This window comes from Aulonocara stuartgranti, assembly GCF_965226115.1.
Source record: "Aulonocara stuartgranti genome assembly, chromosome: 17".
Lineage (NCBI taxonomy): Eukaryota > Metazoa > Chordata > Actinopteri > Cichliformes > Cichlidae > Aulonocara > Aulonocara stuartgranti.
Window position 1 is genome coordinate 6,885,365 of NC_138953.1, and position 23,129 is coordinate 6,908,493.

A 23,129-nucleotide genomic window follows, 5' to 3' on the forward strand; every position below is an offset into this window, starting at 1 on the left:
TCAGTATCACTAGATCCAATGCTGCTCCTCCAGCACAGCACACAAAAGTAGGAGAGACCGGAGATGCCATGGCTTAGTTAGGAGACTGTTTGCTTCAAGGCCACTAGAAGGTGCTGCCATAAAACTACAATAAATGAATTGACCTTTTGACCTGCTCACACTCTTTTATGCAAAACCCTGCTGATGTTACACACACACACACACACATAAAGAGATTCTAGGTCTGACCAACCGTCTCCGCCGTGGGCAAAAAGATGACAGTCAATAAAATTCTAAAATTTTATTTATAAACACAATGAATAATAGTTAAAAGTCCAGTGTCCCATTTAGGTACAAAGTAAAAACACACAGTCCAAGGCCAGAGCCAGCTATGCCACAAAGCCAGTTGCACTCCACACGTTGTTCACTTCAACAGGGGTAGCAATTGTCCTCTGAGACCCACCACCCTGTAAGTAGAAAGCCAGTGATCACTCCATCCTCTGCAACTCAGCTGCCTTCAGGCTACAGCATATAATAGGCCCTAGCCTGCACAGAGCGACAAAATAAGACAATTCACTATATAATTCACAGCCCATCCATCCCAAACATATCAGATCATTAGAGGTTTTGTCACATTACATACCTGCACTGAGAGACAAAATAAGACTAATGACGCTAAATTTAATTACGGGTCATGGACAGCCTTCATAAATGCTCATATTACTCACCCACACTGAATTCCAGCACAGGTTCATCTGGGTCCTGACTATTTCCTGCAAAATAACACAAACGTCATCAGAACATTAAGTCAGAGAAACAACATTTGGAGCTTTTGTACATGATAAATTATACTGCAGTAGTAAAACAAAGTCAAGCAGCAGTACATTTATTAAAATCACCTTCAGCTGTAATATTTAAACTGATTTAGTGTCAATTTAGATTATGTTTAGATTAAAATGAAACTAGTACCCTTGTAATGTCTTTTTAAATTAGAGGTAAATATTTGTATATTTTTTTACATAATATAATTATATTTACTGGATTTTCTCTCTATTGTAGTTTAATATTATAGCTATTACTTGTTTTTTATTGACTTGTCTTGTTTTTACAATGATTTGCTTTGACTGCAGCCTTTAAAGAAAAGACTATCTGTTCAGTAACTATCCATCAGACTGGGTCCATGTTACCAGCCAAATGGGTAATAATTAAAGTAAGTTTTGAATTACGTATATTTGGGTGTTTAGGTGACACTTTTGCAAAAAAAATTATATAATTAGGTTTAAAAAAACTAAACATGTATGTATTTAAAAACAATAAGTGTGTTAGAATTACTACAGCAACAGGTTGTAGCTCACTGTACTGTTTTTGAGCACAACTTTGGTGCTTTTGCCTCATTTTTAAATCAGTGATCCCAGTAGCACAGTCTAAGCAGAGACCTCAGTGCTTGGCAAACAATCAATAGAATCAATATAATTATTAAAAAGAAACAAAATAAATGCCAACCATATAAAAAACATAAACTTAAAGAAAAAACTAAACTTGATTTTATGTCTTTAGGCTATTGTTAACAGCAAGCATGAGGTTAGTGCATATGTATTATTATTGGAAAGATTACTGCAAAGAAAAAAAAGTTGAACCAGGAGGGGGCGATATTGCTCTTCTTACAATGAGTTACATGCAGGCTATTACTTACCGTGTCACTCACATTTATTTCACAAATTAGCTGAACCCACTTAATTCGATTTAATTGTATTTATGCAGAGCTGAATCACAACAACATTCTCCTCGAGGTGGTATAGATTGTAAGGTAGAAAGTCTACAATTAAAAAGAAAAAACCTCAATACAGTGGGAAGGAACAACTCACTTTTAACAGGAAGCACCCTCTGGCAGAACCACGGTCAGGGAGCAAACTATCAAACTACGAGGTCTTTAAAATAAGGGTTCCACAGTGTCACAGTTTTCTGCATATAGTCGATTAATAAATGTTGAGAAAACAACTAATCGATTCAAATTTTTTATTTGAACAAGTATCAAATTGATTTTCACAGAAGCGTTCAATGGAACAAATACATAAATGGTAAACTGACTGCTTTTTATATAGGGTTTTTGTATTTTGCTCGTGCATTAAAAAGCGCTTTATACAACATGCCTCATTCACCTATTCACCCAAACATTATTACAAGCACCTTTTCTACAATTAAGCTAAACATGCATAAAATGTTAGCAGTGGAGATTTGGCACCTGAAAGGACCCCCTTTGATCCACTCCTAGTTTGAGTCTATTTACATTTAAATACTGATACTTCAATTTTGCCTTGGTTTGAGCTCCATAAAGCAGGCAAACCAGAATTAATCACAGAAGGCAAAAACACTGAAACTACGTTTTAAGCTGCGAGCCAAACAAACCAAAGGTAACCGTGTTTTGAAAAGAGCTATGAAGAGAAACAGACAGACTACTGTAATTTCTCAATAAAATGTCGCTTATTATCGCTCACTCTCAAGAACAAAAACGTGAGTAATTTTCCAGTAGCTCACCATATTTGGGATCTTCTAACATCCACACTTCATGTTTAAACGGTGGTGCGGAGGCGGTGTACCGTCGCAGGACGGATGTAGCATTCAGCGCGGTGTGCCTTTTTTTCAGTTGCTAAGCAACAGATTTGTCCCGCCCCCTTTCGTTATGACGAGCCGGGCCAGTCCTTTGACTGGTGACGTTACAATGAAACCGACCTTATATATAGACCTGGCTGTTCAGTTGAAACGCATTCATACAGCGGGACAGCAGCGCTTTAAACGTTCAAACACGGAGTTTAACACAAAACAACATTTTAGGCATAAAAAACAAAAAAGTGAAATGGCAAGCTCAAACTGTAACACAATGACAAATGATGAAACAGTTCAGACCAATCGGGATAATTCTACAGTACATGCTTTAGTATCCCTCTTGAATAACTTGTTCAGTGATTTTTCGTACAAGCAGTGGGAAGAGCTTACCTCAGGCTATCCGGATTGCTCCACCGCTAAGCGGCTTGCAGGTTTTGTAGAGGACGTAATGGACCTGTGTGAACAGTCAGGAGCAGTATCACCACTGAGGTCTTCCCAGAACTCCCCTGTACATCAAAACTGTTCTGTCCACACCACCACTGGCAAAACGTTTTTGTCACCTGTGAAATTTTTGGACGATTCTGCTGAGCAGGAGTTTGATACAGCACAGAATATAGATGCTAACAGCCAAGAAACAGCTAACACAGAAGAACGCTGTCAAAATGCTGACCAACACAGTGCTGCAAAAGCAGAAAACAATCCAATTCCAGATCCCCAGCAGCAGAAATCCTGTGTTGAACATGAAGCCAGCATCCCACCGTTAACAAACATAAGTCAAACGGAGTCATATAAAAAGATACAGAATCACAGATCTTCTGTAGACTGTGAGCCACCTGAAAACACCTTGTTAGAGACATTAATTCAGGCTGTGCTTTCAAAGCTTGGTAAACTTTTAAAGTGCCCTCATTCTCACCAAAAACGTTTGTTGGATCTACTCTTGGACAAATTCAAGTGGATGGATTTGCATTTAGACCGAAAAGTGCAGAATTATTTTGACTGCATTGCTAATGCCATTTTCACTGATATTTGTGACAAATTACATAAATTGTCACTAATATCATTGGGGAGGAGTGGGGAGGAGGATTCAATGAATTTAATGGGACAACCAATGTTTAATATCATAACTACTTCAGTATTCCAAGAACACCTGTTGGCAGTAACAATTATCGATAGACTGGAATCATATGAAAAGAAAGAAAGATGCAGACTTTCAGTGGAAAGCTTTGTGGAAGGACTGATTTCCCGGGTTGCAAAAAAATCAGGCACAGTCTTCATCATTGAAGATGCTGAAGCTATCTCCAACCGGCTTACCATGAAAATCTGGACTGAAATCAGGGCAGAATACGACAAAATCCCCCCAGAGAAGTTCAAGAAACTCAGCGAGAGGGTTTTCAAATCCCTCTGTAAAAGATGGAAGCATGCAGCGGTTATTGTGACATTCTGGCAATTAAACGTCCAAGATCTTGATGAAGATATTGTTAAAACTTTCAAAAGAAAGATATTCACAGAACCAAGTTGCATATCTAAGTGCTTCTCATCGGTGCGTGCATTTTTTGGGAGGTTTAAGGGAGGAAACAAAGTTTCCCCTTTATAGTGACATCGTGATATCAACAGCAAGATATTTTCTAAAACTCACTGGACACTTTAAATTAGCTAGTTTTACATTTAGATCAGATCAAGTCATTTTTGAAATCCCCAGGAATGGTCGCGGCAGATGGCCACCCCGCCCTGAGCCTGGTTCTGTCGAAGGTTTCTTCCTCTTAAAAGGGAGTTTTTCCTTCCCACTGTCGCCTCGTGCTTGCTCAGAGGGGTTTGTTCTTTTGGGGTTTTCTTTTTAATACTGTAAGTTGTTACCTTACAGTGTGAAGCACCTTGAAAACACCATTGTTTCCTTTGGTGCTATACAGATTGAAGTGACTTGCACTGACAACATAACTAAGCTGGGACTTTAATTTAACATCAATAAAATTATAAAAATATTACATCTTGATTTCTGCTTGTTTTCATTGTCTGTGACTTAATGAATACAAATGTGTAATTTAACAGATTTTTTCTTTATGTTAGTCTGACCGGTGATTCCACGTTGGCCTTAGGTGTTGGCGCGGATACGCTGCAGCCCCTGAGCCATTAATGGCCCAGCACACTACAGTAAAAACAAAACAACAGCCATCTCTCCAACTAGGAAAGGAAAATAATAAACTGCCTCCTTGGAGGCAACCTGACTCAAAACAGTTGCAGTCCAACTCAGACCGACTGCAATCACTCTCAGGCAGATTGATGAAGATCTGCAAATAACTGTTGTCTAATTTATAAACGCAGACAGATTGCCAACACGTCTGTTTACAATAGAGGACTGTACTTACATGGTTGCAAACTGGTTGTTGTCTTGCTTATATGAAAACATTGCTTTGGAGCAATGAAACTCAAACACATTCATTTTTAAAATGCCTCAAAATGAAATTTTGAAATATTTGGCTTTATGCTTTGAAAGTGCCGTTGTGAGTGGGAGTGTGAAATCCTTACTTGATGTGTTCCCTTTGCCTTTACTGTTTTCAGTTTTATTTGTCATATGCAAGTTAGCACAGGGTCAACATTGCAATGAAATGTGTTTGACGAGCAGCAGTCACTCAGCAGCATGGTACAGTAGAAATATAATAAAATAAAAAATAGAAAAATAGTAAAGAGCAAAATATTAGAGAGACGTGGTAAAAGAGAAAAGATGACTAAATATATATGTATCTATAAATATAAATATATGTACACTAGTGATTAAATAAGAAAATCTTGAAAAGAAATATGACGGGAGGCCAAATGGGATGTTGCACAGGAATGAGCAGCAGAAAATTACAGTATTACTCAGACTTTTAATAGTCATATTGTCAGTTTTGGCCGACGGTCATGGGTCACTTCCACTAAAATAGCACGAGACTGGAGTAAAATGTACTTTATTAATGAGAACACATGGTGATACAGCAAAGAATCCAACCCTTCTGAAAAGCAAATGGCTTCCTGTTATACTCTACCTGATTCAGGTGAGCATCTGGAATAGACCAAGTCTGGGGGTCAGCAAACCAAAGGAAAACAAAACCCTCCCCATAAGAAAACCACTACAATATAACCAACACGATATAGCACATCATAGACATATGAAGATTTGGAACAAGTCCTATAAATAATTCCATAACATATAAACTTCAGTCTCTTCTATATACATTAAAACAGCGGTCCCCAACCTTTTTTGCGCCACGGACCGGTTTATGCCCGACAATATTTTCATGGACCGGCCTTTAAGGTGTCACAGATAAATACAACAAAATAAAACTAGTACCGGTACCGGAAAAAAAGAAGATTTATTCATAACACACGTGAAAGACCCAGGAAAACAGAGTTAACGATAAAAACGATAACAAAATAACGATAAAAACTCTGAAAACCATACATTTCACACCCGAGCCTCATCTCTCGACCAAACGACGGTCCGTGGCCCGGCGGTTGGGGACCGCTGCATTAAAACACCTTAACCACACAGTTAGGTTTCAGCCCTCGCTGACTCAGAACAAAGTAAGACAATCAGAGTTCGATTGGTTTTTACTTGTGCAGGGGAAGCCTGGTCAGATTCTCAGAGTTGCAAGCTCTACACCCAAACTCAGACAACTCCAACTCCAGCCTTTTATTGAATGAAAACAGTTACACAACCGCCCATTGTAAACCCCATATGTTGTGTGGTAAAAGCTAAGGCACTGTGTGTGTGTGTGTGTGTGTGTGTGTGTGTGTGTGTCTGTATACGTGACTTCCTGGTTACAAACGTTTTAACCACATCTCTAGTCATAAAAGGGTATCTCCCCTCAACCTCGTATATGGCTTAACCTCTTTAACAGTCCACCATTTACATGGTGAGCCCATACTGTAAAGGGCAGGAAGTGAACATTCCTTACCAAATAAGGAAACCAGAATCTTACATAGATTGTGCCTGCAGTTGAAAACTATAGCTAGTAACATCCCCAACATCCTACATGTGGGGGAGGAACAGAAAAATATCTGAACATACAGTTCAAGACAAGGTCCAAGCACAATAATGACAACTTTTAACAAAATCACTCCAACACACACTCCCCTAGCCTGGCACATTGGTTTGCTCCAGGAGCTCATAAGCAGGTGATTGAGCTGCTTTTACTCTTTACAAAGTGAGTACTGTTAACACTTCTCTTTTTACATATACAACTAATTTAGGTTACAGACAAATGTTTAAATGTGAACAGCTCTAACACGGGTTCTTTTCCTGACACAGGTAGGATGGCCAGTCCCCCTGTCTCTTCACCTTTCACGAGTCACTTAAATAACAACCCAAAAAACCTAATAAAGATCACAATCAACCAGTGTGTGTTTTTCTTCATTATGGTTTTTAAATACAAATCAGTCAGTCAATTAATAAAAATACAAGTAAGGGTAATGGAACCCCTGGTCTCCATTACACACATAAATACCATAAAGACACTAAGTCGTAGAGCTCTGAACTCCTTGCTTTTATGATATTTACACTTCTTCTTGGCCTTCTCCTTCACTCTGAGTCACTGCAGGATAAACGCATCAGCTCAGACATTCAATAATTAAAATATGTGTAGGTGACCGTTTGGCAGAAGACGATGTCGAGGCGGTACTGCAGTGACACGTCCGTGGCTATCGTCGGGGCGGTGTCCTGCATCAGCAGGAAGTCCATAGACTTCTTGGCTTTGTTGCTCATCGTGGCTCTGTAGTCCGTGGGCGTGGCCTGCAAAAAGTGTAAATAAACCATCAGAGACCAAACACAAATATGCCTTCCAACCACTAGTTTAGACAACATCTTGCAAAGAGTGTGTATTTCAGAGTGCAGTTGTTTTTAAATTTGACAGAAACAGAAAAAAAGACGGAACAGAAGGACAACAGGGAAAGCAGAAGCACCGACACACTGAAATCTTTTAGGGTCAAGCTCCAGAACTAGCCACAAATCCTGCTGGAAAGAACCTAAAAATACTTAAAAATACTTGCAGAGATCTAATGGAGCCGTTAACTCAAAAGCCTGGTGTCAGGCATGTTCTTTAATAAATAAGAAACGAGCTGATATGTTACAGACCCCAGTCTTTACGTAAAGAAAAAGCTGACATTTAGAGCGGTCTCGCAGCAGATTTTAAAACAGTGACACTGATTTGTGGGGTTTTTGTGCACAAATTTGAACCTTTTTGTTTTATCCATGTCCTTGAACACAGCTTGTGACTTGGGCGCTTTCATATGTACCGATTCATTTAGGTTTGTGCACTGAGGCCAGATTTAGGTATTAAAAACGAGTCAGTCATAACACTTCTTACATTAGTTAAAAAGCTGAGCTTACACTAAACCAACAATTAAATTTCCCCTTGTGGGACTAATAAAGGTATATCATATCATATCATTACTACAGTATTGCTGCAACATTGTAAAGACAAAGATGACACACGGACCAGACATAAAACACTGAACACTTTTTAAAGAAGAGTCATTTAAGAGTATTTTCTCTAGAATAAAGTCGGCTGATATGGTGAAGGAAAAATCTGCTCACAAATCCTCCAACTTCTTAAAAGTAAGGAGTGACCTGAGCTGGAAATCAACATGAGAGGGATGACTCAAGAAGAAGAAGAAGCAACAAGAAAAGAAAAACAGAGTTCAGAGTCTAGTTAAGATATTAAGCTGTATCCACAATGTGTGCCAAGAAACTAAGCTTGTCTGTTCTCATGCTAAAGAAATAAAAAATCTGGAATCAGAAAACAGCCAATAACTGCTGATCAACTCACCCACTCCTCTTCGTGCCAGTCCACGTGCAGTGACGACTGGCTGTTGTGACCGCTGTACTTTGCTCTCAGCGTATCCTGGTCATTGCGGAGCACTACTTGTTCAGACTCAGCGGAAGGAGAAGCTTTGGTTGCGATGTACTCGCCCCGTACTGCGTTCAGGGCCTAAATAGCTGAAGCTAGCAGCTTGCAGCCGCACACTGTCACCAGCTGACGGGTCTGAAAGGAAGAGGGTATGAATGAAATATGAAGCGTCCCCACGTAACGTCAAACACTTTTAGTACCTTGTCAGCCAGACTGGCGAGCGATTGGTCTTTGGCAGCTTGAGATAGCCTCTGCATAATAGCTGACCTGAGTCTTCTGCGTGTTGACGTGGGCGATGATCTCTTTGGCTCAGACAGTGTCCTGGGGTATGTGGATGATGACTGAGCTGGAGAGGGCACTACTGCAGGGAACAAAGACACACAGACACGTCTTTATCCAAGCTGGGACTGAGGATACTCTTACACTCACCAGCCACTTTATTAGGTACATGTGTTCAAAAGCTTGTGGCAGCAATTTAGTGCATTTAGTCAAATAAAGACAATAGAGTGGCCTGCAGGTGTATATTTTTGTAATGTTTCTGTCTTATGCCTGAAATATGCTTCAGCAGGAAATATATGCTGTAACTGGAAACAACAGTGTGGAATGGACCGGTTTAGTGTTAAGAGGTGTTACATCTGAAGTTAGAACGTAAATTTCCTGCAGAAATCTAAATCAAGCTTCAGAGGTACTGTTCCAAAAATATAGGGAGGGACGTTACCCACCAGATGTAAAAACAAACACTGTCTGCATGCACATGCCTGCTCTCAACGAGCCTAATCGTGGCTTAGAAAAAACAAGGAGGAGCAGACTGCCGGGGACGGAGAGCGATACCACTCGCTTCACAAATTCAGACCATCTGTGTAGAAGAATTTTAGAAACGTCTCATTAATATTGTCAGGATTTGACTTGTTTTTGATAGACTTTAAAATGACTGAATTTATACAATGAGCAGTATTCATATACAACTTTGTGACAAAGGATTTGCTCATTTTAAGGTAACACACATTTTAGTTCTATATTAGTGAACACATCACCGATGCGCTACGTGCCCTTTTTTCCTTGCATTAACATGATAAGCTGTGCAAAACCCCATTCTTCCAGCTTAAAACTGAAAATACTTTGTTGTACAAATCTTAAGGATAAGATAAGAAGAACTTTATTTATCCCGAGGGAAATTCTTTAGTCATACACATACTCAATGCAGCAAGAGAGACAGAGGAATAAGATATACCATATATACAATAAGAATACTACTATTACAGTAATATACAGTAGGATAGTGCAAAATACAATATCAAATAACTCTAATGAAGTTAGTTCAGTCAAATGAAAACAAGCAAAGCAGTGCAAGGACTCACCATTCCTCCTCATTTACGCTGATTGGAAAAGTAACAAAAGCAAAATTAAGAGGAAGCCATAAAATGGGAACTGAAGTATTAATGCAGAAATTGAAGAAACAAGATGACCAAAAACGACTGTTTAAATACAAATCACAAGACGAATAAAGCAAAATATAAAAACCCAAAACAGGAGCAGAGGTCATCGCTATGCCATTGCATTTGTCCCTAACCACCAGAATCCCTCACGTTAACTTTTATCAAGTGGAAAAAAGTGAAGCTGGCGTTCATCCTCCAGCTTCACTGTGCTAATGTTATGCTAACAAACCTGTGTCGCTAGCAATCACGTAGCACAACATTATATACCAGGTAGTCCAACTTCAGTAACCCTGCAAACGCCACTGTATATAAATGCCACTTGTTTTGCACATATTCAACTCTGTATATTTTATATATTTTATTATTATTATTATTATTATTATTATTTTATTTTATTTTTTTACTATTTAATTTGTAAAAATGTGTATACACACACACACACACACACACACACACACGTAGGAAAATATTTAGTATACACATCCAGAAATGCATACACTATTATATATTGTACATATATTTATTAGTTTCAGGTTGGCCATTCTTGTATTTTGCTCGTTTGTGTTGTTGTGTTTGCACATCTCTGTTGCTTGTGGGGCTCGCACACAAGAATTTCACTCGCATGTGCTGACAGGTCCCCACCTGTTCTTCACGCCGCACTGTGCCATCTTTCGCTGTCTCAGTCCCCAAACAAGCTCTCTTTTTCGGTGGAGAAGTAGTCTCCTCATCTGCAGTGTGAACAAATTCAAATTGTGAGCAATGGGAAGGTCAAGCAGCATGCACAGCGTGGTTCAGACTGATAACACTACCAAAAGGAAGCCAAACACTGTCACCCTTTACAACAAAACAAAGTGTGGCGTGGATGTGATGGATGCCAGGATTGTGAGTGATTGCTGAAAATGTTGTAATGTACTCACTCGCTTTTTATTATTATTTGTAAATATGTGTACAAATGGTTGGTTTTTTGTACTGTTTTTATCAATAAATCTCAGCAACAAAGGAAATACACCCATGTGTGTTGATTTCTCCCTAAGATGGCAAACTGAAACACTCCAAGTTGGTGACTTTTGGAGATTTATTTCCCTGGATGATTGAGAATGCATCAAGATGAAACACAGAAGGGAAGTTCACAGCTTTTAGCAGCTCCCCCACCCCCTCAATCACACACCCCCACTCCCCTCCCTCCAGAATTCCTAGGTAACAACCTAATATACATATCTTCCACTTCCAGCATTTGACTGCTCTCCGGCTTTTAAAGGTAGAACGGTAGAAGCCTGGGACTCCAGGTGCTACACCCCCACAGTTTGCCCTGCCAAACCGTGACAAGTATTTACTTTTAATATTGTATATTATATAATATTGTATTTTGTATCATCACAACACAGCTGTATGTGATATAAAGAGGGAGATGACACACAGGCTGCATTTAAATAAAATAAAATAAAGAAACCCAAATAGTATAAACAGTTGTCAGCATATCAGTATTCAGCCATGGCTGAATGCTATATATTGCGCCTGGCCTGCTCAGGTGTGCTGCAGCTACTCCCAGAAAGAGACACAGGCAATTATGAAGATAATCTATAATCATCTGGTCTAGATGACTTACCTATTTGCTCTTCCCATGGTTTGGTTTTTCAGCCCATTTAACTTTTTATGGGCTGAAAAAATATTTTCAATCAACTGAGAAAACAGCTCCAACACTTTGGTTGCTATTTAACTAAAATATGTATCTGTTCGTGATTTAAAAATAATAATTGAACAGTGCATAAAAACTTTAAAATAGGATTTTTAAGATATGCATATTTTAGTGGTACACCCATTCTTATTTTTTCCCCCTTTTTCCCGAAACACAATGTGCTCATATTCCCGTCTGTTTTTCGAATGTAGGGGCTCAGCACCAACAGCGTTGGACTGTGAAATAAAAGCAGTGGCCAGCAGATGGCGGTATAACCCCACAGTACACTCACACAGGACGAAGAAGAGCAAGCTGAGACGTTCATTTCCCAGTGTTTCATCGCTCAGCCACAAACAGTTTTTCTTATTGATCTCTTAAAGATAATTTGCATCTCATTTTTCAAAAATATGATTGGCTTTTTTAATTAATTAATTAATTTGGTGTTCGATGTCTGAATTAGTTAGCTTTCTTATGACCTTCATGATTGAAAATTACGTCATATTTCCCTTGCAGTTTTAGTGTTAGCATAGTATTATTACTACCTGCTGCCCACACCTTATGTTTGTGAGGTGCAGCTGTCACGGGGTGGAAACGGGACAAGTTATTTAGAGTTTTATTGTGCATGTTTTGCAATGTTTTATCTGTTTTAATATTTTAATATTGTATATTGGGTTTGTTTGTATGAGCTTTATTGCATGTTTTTATCTTATTTAAATTGAACACCTGTCCTGGAAAGACTCCGCCCCTACCTGATAATAAACTGTTCACACCTGCGAGAGATCCCAGAGAGGCCAATAAGAGGGCCTGGCAGACCAAAGGAAGCAGTTCGACCGAGAGGCTTGAGAGACGGCCAGGAGTAAGTGGTGCCAGGCGGCAGCGCCTGCAAGCCGAAGGGGCTGGTGGAGCTGGGCGTTAGGGGAGAATGGACAGTACCAGCGCACAGGGCACCAGTGCAGAGAGTGACAGTACCAGCGGGGAGAGCGGAGACAGCACCAGCGGAAGGCACGGGACGGCTGTGTGGCTTTGCAGTTTTTTTTTTTTTTTTTTTTTTTTTGTTTTTTTTTTTTTTTACGTGATGGCAGAGCTTCAGTTCATCCTTTGTCATTTTTTTTTTTTTTTTTTTTTTTTTTAATAAATAGGACAGGGGGAATGAATGAGAGAGAGAGGGGGAGAGAAAGAAAGAAAACCCAAGGGGAGAAGAGACGGTGAGAAGGGGGGGGAAGAGAGACAAAAAAAAAAAAAAAAAACTCCTGGGTCACCTGTATGGAGAAAAAACAAACAAACAAACAAACAGAGGAGACAGCAAACAACAAAGAGCAACATAATAATAGAGAAAACAAAGCACCATCACAATAAACTAGCTAGTCATAGATATCAGTATTTACTAAGTAATAAACGATATTGTGCAGCACGCAAGATAGACAGCGCACAGTGTGCTTTGAGGCAGCAGCCAAGAAAGCTTTAGTCCGCGTCTGTGAATACCCATGTGTGCATACCTGTGTGGATCAGCATGCTTGCATTCCAAAGGTTTCTCCATGTAATGATCTGCTAGGGAGTGTGGGGGGGCCACAGCCCCGTCCTCCAGGGTGTGAAACGGGTATGGAGGAGATCAAAACTCCAGACATCCAGAGGCCCCCAGAACACAAGAGACCATGGAAGACCAACAGAGGGGCAGCCGCGCCACTGTTCCAGTAAGAGCTGAGGAGAGTCCCAGATGAGGGCTCACTCAGCAGCCGCGGAGCAGAAGCCAGGGGGGGTTGCAGTGACGCGCCCGTGAGCTCCGCCGGCCCCCAGCTGCGCCTGAGTGACCGAGCCCTAGGCCGAGAGGCCGGGGGCACCCCACCTCCAAAGGGGCCCGAGCGAGCCCCAGGCCCCAGGCCCCGACAAGCGGCCGCCAAGGAGTGAGCCGGTGTGTACCCGGACGCCCACCCCCAGACACAAAGAACCACCAACACACCGACACCTTTGCAGTTTTTAAGAAGCGGCGGGCGGAGTTGAGAGCTCTGCCCACCCGGGCATATCAAGACGCGAATGCGGAAAGGAAGGAGAGGACTCCGCTGGGTTTCCCTTTTACTTCGCTGGATTTCTTAACTCCCTGGGACTTTTATGCTGTGGTGGATTCCACTGGACTTTTAATGTTGTGTTTTATTGATTTTTATTGTGTTATCCCTTGGCCAAGGTTGTTTTAATTTATCTTACATTTTTAACTATTTAAATATAATAAATTAGATTTTAATTCTACAGTTTTTTAATCGTGTGCTTTCCCTTGGCGGCTCCACTGCTCTGTCCGTTTGGAGGAAGGTTTCCTTCCTTTAGAAAAAACGACACTGTGGGAATAAAATCAGCCTCTCCGCTCCGTTACACAGCCAATCAGAGGAAAATGTTGGATGGTTTTAGACAGTGGACAACATCAGGGGCTTCACAAATGATTTGAAGAAGCTAAATAATGAATATGTTTTAACTGTGTGTTACATCCTGTGAGGCTGTGGGAGTGTGTGGGCGTGGTGTTGTCTTCTCCCTCTCCTCCTCCTTCTTTCTTGCCCCTCCCCTTGTCTCTCGCTGCCCCTGCCTTCTCCTTTAGGACACACCTGCTGCTCATCTGCCCTCGTTTACCACCAATTACCCTCAGAGGTGATATAAGCTGGAGAAGAGCAGTGTGGAGGTGTGGGAGAGGCTTCTGGTGGAGTTCTTTTGTGCTGGTCAGTGTGTGATATTGGTTTAGGTATGGAAAAGGTCTGCTGTGTGTGACCAGCCCCACCGTGTGTGGCTCTTTGTGAGTAGTTCTTAGCTGAGTGGTGTTTTCCCTTAAGTGACGGCGACCTCCATTAGTTTGTTTGGCCTGCTTGGGTATTGTTACTAGCAGTGTTGCTGTCTTTTTCTGTTGAAGCCTTGTTGTTTTCTTTTGTCGAAGTGGTCACTATCTCTTTGGGTTGACCTGTCTGATTTATCATTAAAGCAGCGGTGCTGTCTCTTTTTGTTGTTACTATTTATATGATTGTTGAGTTAATTGATTATAATAAAGATATATTTTGTGTTAACTACCTCTGCCTGGTGTTCTTTTTGTTTCACCCGGATCCAACTGTTACTGTCCCCCACCCTCTTCGCCTAGCTTTCATGTAACAAAGTGGGGGCTCATCCGAGATCGGAATGAAAGGAATTGAGTTTATTACGAGTGTGAACAGGTGTTTGTGTGTTGTGTGAGGGTCATTTGACTAGCTGCTGCTCTCCCCGGCTAGCACAGGGAGTGTCTAGCTGAGCATTTGCTCTTTCAATTCAATTTTATTTATATAGCGCCAAATCACAACAAAAGGTGCTTCATAGATACAGAGAAAACCCCAACAATCATATGGCCCCCTATGAGCAAGCACTTTGGCGACAGTGGGAAGGAAAAACTCCCTTTTAACAGGAAGAAACCTCTGGCAGAACCAGGCTCAGGGAGGGGCGGCCATCTGCTGCGGTTGGGGTGAGAGAAGGAAGACAGGATAAAAGACATGCTGTGGAAGAGAGACAGAGGTTAATAACAGATATGATTCAATGCAGAGTGGTCTATTAATACATAGTGAGTGAGAAAGGTGACTGGAAAGGAAAAACTCAATGCATCATGGGAATCCCCCGGCAGCCTACGTCTATTGCAGCATAACTAAGGGAGGATTCAGGATCACCTGGTCCAGCCCTAACTATATGCTTTAGCAAAAAGGAAAGTTTTAAGCCTAATCTTGAAAGTAGAGATAGTGTCTGTCTCCCGAATCCAAACTGGAAGCTGGTTCCACAGAAGAGGGGCCTGAAAACTGAAGGCTCTCCCTCCCATTCTACTTTTAAATACTCTAGGAACAACAAGTAGGCCTGCAGAGCGAGAGCGAAGTGCTCTAATAGGGTGATATGGTACTACAAGGTCATTAAGATAAGATGGGGCCTGATTATTTAAGACCTTGTATGTGAGGAGCAGGATTTTGAATTCAATTCTGGATTTAACAGGAAGCCAATGAAGGGAAGCCAAAACAGGAGAAATCTGCTCTCTTTCTAGTCCCTGTCAGGACTCTTGCTGCAGCATTTTGGATTAGTTGAAGGCTTTTCAGCGAGTTTTTTGGACATCCTGATAATAATGAGTTACAGTAGTCCAACCTGGAAGTAATAAATGCATGAACTAGTTTTTCAGCGTCACTCTGAGACAGGATATTTCTAATTTTAGAGATGTTGCGCAAATGGAAGAAAGCAGTCTTACATATTTGTTTAATATGTGCGTTGAAGGACATGTCCTGGTCAAAAATGACTCCAAGGTTCCTCACAGTGTTACTGGAGGCCAAGGTAATGCCATCCAGAGTAAGAATCTGGTTAGATACCATATTTCTAAGATTTTCAGGGCCGAGTACAATAACCTCAGTTTTATCTGAATTAAGAAGCAGAAAGTTAGCGGCCATCCAGGTCTTTATGTCTTTAAGACATTCCTGCAGTCTAACTAATTGGTGTGTGCTATCTGGCTTCATGGACAGATAGAGCTGGGTGTCATCGGCATAACAGTGAAAATGTATGCTATGTCTTCTAATGATGCTGCCTAAGGGAAGCATGTATAATGTAAACAGAATTGGTCCTAGCACTGAACCCTGTGGAACTCCATAATTAACCTCAGTGTGTGAAGAGGACTCTCCATTTACATGCACAAATTGGAGTCTATTAGATAGATATGATACAAACCACTGCAGTGCAGTACCTGTAATACCTACAGCATGTTCTAATCGCTCTAATAGGATATTATGGTCAACAGTATCGAACGCTGCAGTGAGGTCTAGCAGGACAAGCACAGAGATGAGTCCACTGTCAGAGGCCATAAGAAGATCATTTGTAACCTTCACTAAAGCTGTTTCTGTGCTGTGATGAACTCTGAAACCTGACTGAAACTCTTCAAATAAACCATTCCTCTGCAGATGATCTGTTAGCTGTTTGACAACTACTCTTTCAAGGATTTTTGATATGAAAGGAAGGTTGGAGATTGGCCTATAATTAGCTAAGACTGCTGGGTCTAGAGATGGCTTTTTGAGTAAAGGTTTAACTACAGCCAGCTTGAAGGCCTGTGGTACATAGCCGATTATTAGAGATAGGTTGATCATATTTAAGATCGAAGAATTAATTAATGGCAGGACTTCTTTGAGCAGTTTTGTAGGAATGGGGTCTAAAAGACACGTTGAAGGTTTGGAGGAAGTAATTATTGAAGTTAACTCAGAAAGATCAATTGGAGAAAAAGAGTCTAACTTAACATCAATGGTACTAAGAGTAGCTGTAGATAATATTACATCTGTGGGATGATTACTGGTAATTTTTTCTCTAATGATAAAAATTTTATTTGTGAAGAAGTTCATGAAGTCATTACTAGTTAACGTTAAAGGGATGGTTGGCTCAAAAGAGCTCTGACTTTTTGTCAGCCTGGCTACATTGCTGAAGAGAAACCTGGGGTTGTTCTTATTTTCTTCAATCAGTGATGAATAGTAAGATGTTCTGGCTTTGCGGAGGGCTTTCTTATAAAGCAGCAAACTTTTTCTCCAGGCTAAATGATGATCCTCTAAATTTGTGACACGCCATTTCCTCTCCAGATTACGAGTCATCTGCTTTAGGCTACGTGTTTGAGAATTATACCACGGAGTCAGGTACTTCTGATTAGAGACCTTAGTTTTCACAGGAGCTACAGTATCCAGAGTCGTACGTAGTGAGGAGGTGAAATTATTAACAAGATAATCGACCTCTGTTGGGGTAGCGTTCAGATAGCTGCTCTGCTCTGTGTTGGTACAGGGCATTGAAGATGATAACAGTGGGTGGATTATATTCTTAAACTTAGTTACAGCGCTTTCAGAAAGACATCTACTTTGATAAAATCTACTCTCCACCGCTGTGTAATCAATTATTGTAAATGTAAATGTTATCAGGAAATGATCAGACAGGAGAGGGTTTTTAGGAAACACTGTTAAATGTTCAGTTTCTATGCCATATGTTAAAACAAGATCTAGAGTGTGATTAAAGTGGTGGGTGGGTTCTTTTACATTTTGAGAGAAGCCAATTGAGTCTAATAACAGATTAAATGCCATGTTGAGGCTGTCATTTTTAGCATCTACATGGATGTTAAAATCACCCACAATAATTATTTTATCTGAGCTCAGAACTAAATTAGATATAAAGTCTGAGAAATCAGACAGAAACTCTGTGTAAGGCCCAGGTGGACGATAGATGATAACAAGTAAGACTGGTTTCTGAGTTTCACAGCTGGGGTGGAGAATGTTAAGCATCAGGCTTTCAAATGAATTAAAAGTCTGTCTTGGTCTTTCATTAATTAACAGGCTGGTGTGAAAAATTGGCCTGTGCTTCGAGGTTTCTGGTAGTTAGAATGACTCGGGGGTGTTGATTCATTTAAACTAACATAATCATCCTGCTGCAACCAGGTTTCTGTAAGGCAGAGTAAATCAATTTGTTGATCAATTATTAAGTCATGTACTAACAGAGACCTAATATTTAATAATCCACATTTCACTGTTTTACTCTTTGGTTCAGATGTGGATACTTTATTGTTCTTTCTTTGTAATTGTTTATGTTTAAGTTGTTTGTTGCTGGTTTTTAGTTTGTTTTTTGTCTGTTTGGGAGCTGACACAGTCTCTATGGAGATGGGTTTTTGGGGGGGTAGCAGAAGGAGAGAAGCTGCAGAGAGGCGTGTAAGACTGCAAGTCTGCTTCCTGGTCCCAACTCTGGATAGTCATATTTTGGGGGGTTTAATAAATTTGTCCATATTTCTAGAAATGAGAGCTGCTCCATCCAAAGTGGGATGGATGCCGTCTCTCCTAACAAGACCAGGTTTCCTCCAGAAGGTTTGCCAATTATCTATGAAGCCCACATCATTTCTGGGACACCACTCAGACAGCCAGCAATTTAAGGAGAACATGCGGCTAAACGTGTCACTCCTGGTCTGATTGGGGAGGGGACCAGAGAAAACTACAGAGTCCGACATTGTTTTAGCAAAGTTGCACACCGATTCAATATTGATTTTAGTGACCTCCGATTGGCGTAACCGGGTGTCATTACTGCCGACGTGAATTATGATTTTACAGAATTTACGTTTACCCTTAGCCAGCAGTTTTAAATTTCCTTCAATGTCGCCTGCTCTGGCCCCTGGAAGACAATTGACTATGGTTGCCGGTGTCTCTAGCTTCACATGTCTGAGAACAGAATCACCAATTACCAGAGTTTGACCCCCGGCGGGTGTGTCACCGAGTGGGGAAAAACGGTTAGGCACATGAACGGGTTGGTGGTGTACCTGGGGCTTCTGTTTAGGACTATGCTTCCTCCTCACCGTGACCCAGCCGCCCTCTTTCCCCAGCTGCTTGGGGTCTGCCGGGGAACAGCTAGCGGGGCCTATGCTATCTTCGGCTGCACCAGCTACAGGGGCCTGGCTAGCTACAGGTGAATGAAGGGTGCGAAGCCGAGTCTCCAATTCAGTAATCCTGGCCTCCAGAGCTGCAAATATGCTACATTTGTTACAGATATCATTACTGCTAAAGGAGGCTGAGGAGTAACTAAACATCTGACACAATGAGCAAGAAAGTGCAGGAGGGACAGGTGAAGTAGCCATGGTGCTAACGAGTCGGCTACGAGCTAAGCTAAGCTAGCGAAACAGTACAGAGACTGTGAGTGAATACTTTGGCTATAAATTAGGTAGTGAGTACACAGAAAGTGTGCTTCGGATGAAGCACGTGAAAATTATACTATGAAAGAAGAATGTATTTAAAAGTTGTTAATTAAATTGCTAAGCAAATAAACTACTCAGAAACACCACTGTGTTTGAGCAGGAACAGGAAGTGATACTCTACCGCAGAGCGCTTCCTTCGGACATTCGTTTTTTTGTTTTGCCTTTGTTATTTTCGGAGCAAACCCGGGTGGGGATTAATTCTCTGAGGGTAGGCTTTTCGGTGCCTTTGACACTTGATGATTTGCCTTTAAAGTGGCCTCGAGCCTGGTACGCTCCAGAAGCTAGGTCAGGCTAAATTCTGGGTAGGCAGGACTGGGGGGAGTGTGGGCAGAATTTTAGTTAATGGTTGACTTGACACAACACATTTTATTTTGCCTGTTTTTGGTTCTGTGGTGAAGGTGTTGTGTGGCCCTTTAGTGGTTAGCTTGTGTTTTGCAGGTTGTTTTGAGTTTTCATGGCCACTTTTGATATTTCTGGGTTTACGGCAGAGCCGTCGCTTGCCCTGCTGGATGTTTGTAGGAAGAGGGATCCACATGAGGTGGCAACATATTACGGGATCAGTGTCTCCACTGGTCTACGCAAAGCGGAGCTGAAGGCCGCTCTGGTGTCTGGGTTGTTGGAGAAGGTGGTTGTAAGGCGAGAACCCCCGAGCGCACCTGGTCCGGCTGGACAGGTGCGCTCCTTCCTGGATTTCGCGAGGGAAAAGAGTGTCCTCTTTGACCGATGGTGTATGGCCTGTAAAGCTGCAGACCTAGTTTCGGTACGGGAGTTAATTCTCATTGAGGAATTAAAAAACTGCATCTCCGAGCGATGGCAGTATATCTGAACGAACAGAAGGTCTCCACGTTGCAGCAGGCCGCGACACTGGCTGACGAGTTCGCACTCGTCCATGTTAAGCATGAGCGATGCGACACACTAGTGAAGGCTAGTGGTGAGCAAGACACAAGGGGAGAGGTACCTGTGCCTCGTCCCAGGTCAGACCGGAAATGTTTCTACTGTTTTAAATCTGGCGCTTCAATAGCAGACTGCGAGGCCTACAGGCGAAGACAGCCAGCTTTAACACCACGTAAGCCAAAAGGGATAGGGCTGATTAAAATCACTTCTCCTGTTAGCAGACCCCTTAGCACTGAAACTCCTGATGAATGTTTTAAACCCTTCATTTTCAAAGGAGCGGTGTCACTCTCTGGTGAGCCTGAAGATGAGCGTACTGTGACCATTTTACGTGACACAGGTGGCTCACAGTCCCTCATACTGGCCAGTGCACTTGCCTTTGATGAAAAGACTGCCAGCGGCACTGATGTTGTTGTTAGAGGCGTTGGAATGACTTATGTGCCTGCCCCCCTCCATCGAATTTGGGTGCAGAGTGACCTAGTAAGTGGTATTTTTCCTGTAGCTGTGTGTCCTTGCTTCCCAATTGATGGTGTGGATTTCATAATGGGCAATGACATTGCAGGCGGGAAGGTTTATCCTACCCCAGAGGTCACAAAGACTCCTGACCCAAGTCCTTTGTCAGATGTTTTAAGCCGGCAGCACCCGGATGTATTTCCTGTAGGTGTTCTTACCCGGTCACACGCCCATCGGCAGGGAGAAGTGGTTGACTTGTCAGAGTCAGTGGTCGGCTCTATTTTGGAAAAGGATGTGATGCCCTCCGAGGAGGAGGTGGGTCCTGACGCCAAGGAACTGGCTCAAGAAGTAGCTGAGCCTGCTCCTGAACCCGCAGCCCCCCTCTCCTCACACGGGAGGCCCTTATTATCGCTCAGAAAGAGTACCTGTCGTTAGCCAAATGTTTTGCCGCCATAGATGAGAGTGATTGTCCGACAGGAGACAGGAAGCAGACGTTTGTTGTTTGTGATGGATTGTTAATGCGCAGGTGGACCTCAAGTCCAGGGGAGGACTGGAGTGTAGCCCAACAAATAGTGGTCCCGGCTAGTTTGCGTCAGCACGTGCTACAATTAGCCCATGACCATTCATGGTCAGGACATTTGGGGATAACTAAAACATATCACCGTATTCTGCAGCACTTCTTCTGGCCGGCAATGAAGGAAGATGTTGCGAAGTATTGTAATACTTGTCATACGTGTCAACTGGTGGGCAAACCAAACTGTGCCCCCCGCCCCACTATGTCCAATACCTGCTGTTGGTGAGCCATTTGAACACGTTTTGGTCGATTGTGTTGGTCCGTTGCCAAGAACACGGGCAGGTAATCAGTTTTTATTGACCATAATGTGCTTGTCCACGCGGTTCCCCGAAGCAATTCCTCTTCAGAGGATCACCACTGCAAACATTACTAAGGCGCTAATCAAGTTTTTTATCACCTTTGGTCTCCCAAAAACAGTGCAAACAGACCAGGGAACTAACTTCTTATCCCGAGCATTTAAACAGACTTTAATCTCTCTTGGTATTTCTCATTCTGTGTCCAGTGCTTATCACCCAGAGTCGCAGGGCCTGCTGTGTGTGACCAGCCCCACCGTGCGTGGCTCTTTGTGAGTAGTTCTTAGCTGAGTGGTGTTTTCCCTTAAGTGACGGCGGCCTCCATTAGTTTGTTTGGCCTGCCTGGGTATTGTTACTAGCAGCGTTGCTGTCTTTTTCCGTTGAAGCCTTGTTGTTTTCTTTTGTCGAAGTGGTCACTATCTCTTTGGGTTGACCTGTCTGATTTATCATTAAAGCAGCGGTGCTGTCTCCTTTTGTTGTTACTATTTATATGATTGTTGAGTTAATTGATTATAATAAAGATATATTTTGTGTTAACTACCTCTGCCTGGTGTTCTTTTTGTTTCACCCGGATCCAACTGTTACTGTCCCCCACCCTCTTCGCCTAGCTTTCATGTGGGGACGTAACAAAGTGAATGATGCAAAGCTACTTTAATAGAGTCAAGAAATAAATAAAGGAATAGCCATGACTGTTAAAACTAATATTCACATCGGAACTTCAGCTGCAGCATTATTACAGCACAGCAACAGTGCAGTAGATGCGCTGTTTATAACAGGCAACACAAATTTCTGATATTAATCCTGTGCATCCGTCAGAGTAAGATCAGCTGATGATTTTGATGGGACAAAATGTCAAATGCTTCAGGATATTCCACAGCAATCAGTCTCCTCTGAAGAGCAGAGTTCTTTTCTTCCACTTGTGGAAGCAAACATAATGAACAATTAGGAGTGCCAATCATCGGATAACCTTGATGATAAGCCATGTTAACCACTTGATTTCCTCAGGGGCAACGCCTGTGTGAAAACACCTGCTATCAATCAGCATTGTATTCTTCTTTTCTTAAAAAAAAATAAAAATTCCTTTGTTCGCGCTGTTGCCTGCGATTACTGTAGACTCGGTTTTCCCTCGTCTTTGATTCCATTAATGCTGTAAATGTTCTCCCTTATTGATTCGTTAGATTATCAAGTCACTCTAGGCAAAACATTTTTATGAAAAATACAGCTATTATAATCACTCTATATTACAAGTGAGGGCACAGTACAGAAAATGATCTAATTTGTACTAATGGAGGAAGCAGTGTGCTCTTTTAAAGTGTCGGTTTCATGGATATTAAAAGAAATGAAAATCAAACAAGTGATAAACTCATTTAAAGTGCATTTCCCTTCGATGGCTTAATGTTGACATTAAAACAAGGCAGCTACAAAGCATAATAAATTAAAGACTGACTTTCAAACCCTAAAAGCTCTTTATTTCATCTTCTTTACCGTTCACATTCACCCAAATACAGCTGCAGCAAACAAACAATGAGACAGCAAGTGAATAAAGCTGAGCTGGACCGACTATTATATGCTAGTGTAAAAATTACATCAAATCTATTGCTATTAGTTTTCTTATC

At 41.6% G+C, this 23,129-nt stretch overlaps 2 long non-coding RNA genes across 7 annotated transcripts; both read right to left on the reverse strand.

The window, feature by feature from the left end:
* Positions 1-265: 265 nt before the first annotated feature.
* LOC309692835 lies at positions 266-11,024 on the reverse strand. 6 transcript variants are annotated; one of them, XR_014272472.1, is made up of 6 exons: positions 10,547-11,024; positions 8,669-8,829; positions 8,388-8,603; positions 2,974-7,351; positions 708-752; positions 266-525 (listed from the first exon to the last, which is right to left on the reverse strand). It is a non-coding gene; the product is annotated as an uncharacterized lncRNA (long non-coding RNA). The 6 variants fall into 6 exon arrangements; XR_014272473.1 differs by lacking the exon at positions 10,547-11,024 and adding an exon at positions 9,827-10,189; XR_014272474.1 differs by lacking the exon at positions 10,547-11,024 and adding an exon at positions 9,827-10,189 and having other exon boundaries at positions 8,669-9,324.
* An 879-nt stretch (positions 11,025-11,903) lies between these two features.
* Positions 11,904-21,921, reverse strand: LOC309693093. The gene is made up of 2 exons (XR_014272566.1): positions 13,543-21,921; positions 11,904-12,600 (listed from the first exon to the last, which is right to left on the reverse strand). It is a non-coding gene; the product is annotated as an uncharacterized lncRNA (long non-coding RNA).
* Between the last annotated feature and the right edge of the window lie 1,208 nt (positions 21,922-23,129).